A 4,410-nucleotide genomic window follows, 5' to 3' on the forward strand; every position below is an offset into this window, starting at 1 on the left:
GCCAACCCGAGCACCCCAGCAACCCCCTCGTCCAATGCGGGAGACTCCGGGCCTGAGCCCCGCCCCCTCCACCTGCAGCCGGGGCCTATGAGCTCATTCTGATGCTTCGGTGCTCGGTTCACTCTGTTAGGTGAAGCCCGCGTCTCCACCGCGCTCTGTCCTGGCTCGCCCAGGACCATGCTGGAGTGGACGGCGGCCCTGTCGCCTGTGCTGGTGTACGCTCCTGGGTCAAGAGAATACTGGTCCCCGCTCCCAGGATCGCCCTTCCTGAGGTGGCATCCTCTCCACCAGCGCCCTCCCCAAGGGCAGGGAATGGAACTGTGAAGGCGGACGCTCGGCCTCAGCTTTGTCTTAACTCCTTTGACGTCCTCTCAGGGCCTCAGGCTTCATCTGGTAAACGAGGACTAGCGACTGCCGGAGTCCGCTCTGGGACCATTTATTAGGTTTTACCGCTAATTCAGACAAAGCAGACAATGTAGGCCAAATAAGCCCACCCTGGGCCGGGGCCGACTGTCCCATCTTCTTCCTTGGTAGGTCTCCGACTCAGCCCCGGTTCCTCAGTTCGTTTTTGAAAAAAAAATTTTTTTTGTAGTTGTAGATGGACAGAATGCCTTTATTTTATCTGTTTATTTTTATGTGGTGCTAAGGATTGAACCAGTGCCTCACACATGCTAGTCAAGTCGCTGAGCCACAACCGCAGCCCCCCGGTTCCTTAGTTCTTTGCCTGCGGAACCCACTTTCTTGGATCGCGAGGCGGAGCATCCTAGCTCAACGCAGTTGCGGTGGACTTTGGCTCCACCTAGTGGCGCGTTGTTTCATTTCAGAGAGGCCCGAGAAGGACGGGATGAGAGGGAAGGAGACCGCTGGTGGGCACTTGGAGACTTGAATGTCACAGACAGGCAGAAGTAGCATTTCTCTGCCTCAGTCCCTGCTGCGGACATGGCTGACGAGTGTCGCAACTCAGCCTTCCCTCTCGTTCCTAGGGGAGGCTGAAGTGCCTGTGCACTTGTCTGTTTCTCAGTATTGGGCTTTTTGTGTCGTCCTGTGGGATGTTACTCTGGTGCCAAGCAGAAGCCTCTCAATTCCTGTTTGGACTGATGCCCATCTGCCTGCAATGCAGAGGCTGCAGTCCCTAGATTAGTGCAGCAATGTTATGTGGCCACCGGTTAAGACCAAGGCAGGTGGCTCTTTTCCTTCTACCCTGGACCCACCCTCCCTAGAAGGAAAGACGTGTGCATACTAGTCCCCCAGAATAGCTTACTTCAGCCTTTAGTAGCTCCAGCCACGGGTTGCAGTAAGTCCTTTCCCACACAATGTGGCACGATTGGCTTCCATGTCCTTCCTTTGAATTGTATTGTCCTCTTTTGCATCTGGAGCTGAACTCTGCCTGTGCAGTCCAGCCAAGATGAGTGTTCCTCCCATCTGTACTTGTGTATAAAGGGTGTGGAGTATGAGAGGATGGCAATACCTATTGGCCCAGGTCGCTAATGTACTCAGTCCACTGAGGAGCCCACTGCCTGGGAAACTCCCAGGGACCTACACAAAGGTCACAGCTGGAAAAAAAATTATTGGCTCTAAAATAAGAACACTGCCCAATGGAAATCAATAAATTCTTAATCAAATGTCCAACTGTAACAGTATGTTAAATTTCGTATTTATAAAAATTTCATTATGTTTGAAAGAATGCGTGGGCTAGGTTTTTCTCATTTTTTTTTCAAGAATTCCCCAATGCAATTCAAAGCAGTTACTCCTAGCCAAAAAATTTCAAGAGAAAACTATTCCTTTCAAATCCTTTCAAAAACTTTAGAACAAAATTTTAATATTTTAATATTTGCACTGATGTGGAGGGAAGCTGTCAAAAAGAAAAATACCAGAGCTTACAGAGGTCTTAAACTGCCCTGGTGGGGGCTGCTGGGGTGAGGGCGGGAGCACAGGAAGGCCTCAGGAGATGGTGGCGGAGATAGTGATAATGATGGGGAGAAGGAGATGTACCCGACTACTCAGTCTTTGGGTTTTTTGGGGTACTGGGGATTGAATTCAGGGGTGCTTAACCACTGAGCTATGTCTCCAGCCCCCCACTTTTAAAAACACTTTTCAGTTTGAGACAAGTTCTTGTTAAGTTACTGAGGCGGTATTGAACTTGGGATCTTCCTGCCTCAGTTTCCCAAATTGCTGGGATTATAGATGTGTACCACTGAAACCAGTTCAGTCATCTCTTTTTCTGTTGTTTATTTATTTATTTTTGGTATCAGGGATTGAACTCAAGGGCACTTAACTACTGAGTTAAGTATCACATCCCAAGCCCCCCTTTTTTTCCAGACAACTTATTAAACCACAGATAATAAGTGGCCACAACTGTCCATGTTTCATTAAAATCACATAAAACCTAGGTACAAAGCACCACTGATTATTTCTCTGGAAAAACTACATGACAAATTTAAATATGCACAGTAAAAACACCATGTATGCACAGGACCAAGTTTTTAAGGCAGATGTATGGAATGCTGAATCAATTTTACAGATAGCTTCTAATATCAAATTGATATTATTTTATTTGAGGATGATGGAGATTTCCAAAAAGTAAAATGTTCATCCTTATATATTTTGTATGCCGACTAGTAGGGTCCTAGCATTTACACAACACTTGGTAAAATAGCTTTTAAAGGTTATCTCAAGCCAGGCACAATGGTGCATGCCTGTAATCCCAGTGGCTATGGAAGCTGAGGCAGGAGGATCATGAATTCAAAGCCAGCCTCAGCAATTTAGCGAGGGATATATAAGGGGGGTGGAGTATGAGAGGCTGTGGCTGTGGCTCAGAGACATAGCACTTGCCTAGCCCATGTGAGACCTAGCAACTCAGTGAGACCCTGTCTCTAAATAAAATATGAGAAAGGACTGGAGATGTGGCTCAGTGGGCAAGTGCCCCTGAGTTTGATTCCTGGTACCTGCCCCCACAAAAAAGAAGTTATCTCAAGAGATGCATAAAATCAACCCAAATTTTTATGGTAATTCATTCTCTCTCAATATGTACAGATTCAGTTTTTCTATGCCTCTTCAGTTTTAGTTTCACCATTTCCAGATGGTGCAGTAGTTGCAATTACTGGAAAGGAATTGCAATTCCTTTCCAGTTTCCTGCTTTTTTTCCCCCTGTACCTCTGCTAATCTTTGTTCCAGGTTCTTTCTTAGCAGGTGCTTTTCTTGATTTAGGTTCAGGTTTTGGTGGAGCAGGTTTGCTGACGACCTGGCAGACTGTCTCGTGGCCTCCTGTTTGGATACTTTGGATCCATCTTTGCCTTCTATTTTCTGCAGGTTTTCTCTTCAGCATATGACTATATTGGTGCAGCAAAAAGTAAAGCAATGGGCTGGAACTGCTGGCACTGCAGTTAGATGCTGCCTCTGCTGCTGCAGCTGCTCACACACAGGACACAGCATAGCCCCGCCTCTCTGACCTACACCTCAGCAGCTCCCTCCTGGGGGCTATTCACTCTTGCTTCCCAGCTTTTTAAAATATTATATTTAAAGACAAGGTGTCTCTAAATTGCATAGGGCCTTGCTAAATTTTTGAATTCCCAATCCTCCTGCTTCAGCCTCCCAAACTGCTGGGATTACCATGCCCTGCCGGCTCAGTCATCTCTTAAATTGGGGTATGGGAGTTCCTCTGGACTTAGCAATCTTGGGTCTTAGCTACACAGGTAGCTGAGTGAAGATCCCTATGGTGTGGGATCATCCCATAGGAAGTCCATGTGGATATGTTCTCGCAGGAGGGCAGCATCAGGTAGCACCCTGGCCAATACTCAGAAATGCCCTTTGCAGGGGCCCCCAGCTGGGAATGCTGCTTTGCTGAGGCTCTGGGCCCTTGGTTTTATGGAAATAGAAGGAAAAAATCATGACAAAAACTATACTGAAAGAACTTTTCAAAGTGGAGTAGGGAGGTGATTGGAAGCAGGATTTATGCCGGATCCCAGCTGAGGTGTGTGAACTTTGGTCACAGATTCTGACTGTAGAACAGACAAGCACATTGGGCCCTGAGACTTAGGATGTACATCAAGAGGTTATCAGAGGGCTGTGACTGTGGCTCAGTGACAGAGCACTTCCTAGCCCATGTGAGGCACTGGGTTTGATCCTCAGCACCACATAAAAATAAATAAATAAAATAAAGGTATTGTGTCAATCTACAACTAAAAAGATATTTTTTAAAAAAGAGGTTATCAGACCTTTGTTCTGTGGACACTTTTACTAAGTGTACACGTTCTATTCTTTATTTTTTAGTAGTGTCATAAGCCCTGTCCTGTAGCACTTGTTTTCAACTCCAACAGAAGTTGCCTCACAAAATAATTTTTACTGCTTTGTAATAAATCAACACAGTTTTTTTGTCTTAAAAAGATCCTTTATTAGTTATATAATAATACT

General features: G+C 46.0%; 1 pseudogene; it reads right to left on the bottom strand.

Annotated features, from left to right (window-relative positions):
• Nucleotides 1-3,010: 3,010 nt before the first annotated feature.
• LOC110598012 (high mobility group nucleosome-binding domain-containing protein 3 pseudogene) lies at nucleotides 3,011-3,432 on the bottom strand (annotated as a pseudogene).
• Nucleotides 3,433-4,410: the final 978 nt, after the last annotated feature.

Source organism: Ictidomys tridecemlineatus, chromosome 5 (assembly GCF_052094955.1).
Source record: "Ictidomys tridecemlineatus isolate mIctTri1 chromosome 5, mIctTri1.hap1, whole genome shotgun sequence".
Lineage (NCBI taxonomy): Eukaryota > Metazoa > Chordata > Mammalia > Rodentia > Sciuridae > Ictidomys > Ictidomys tridecemlineatus.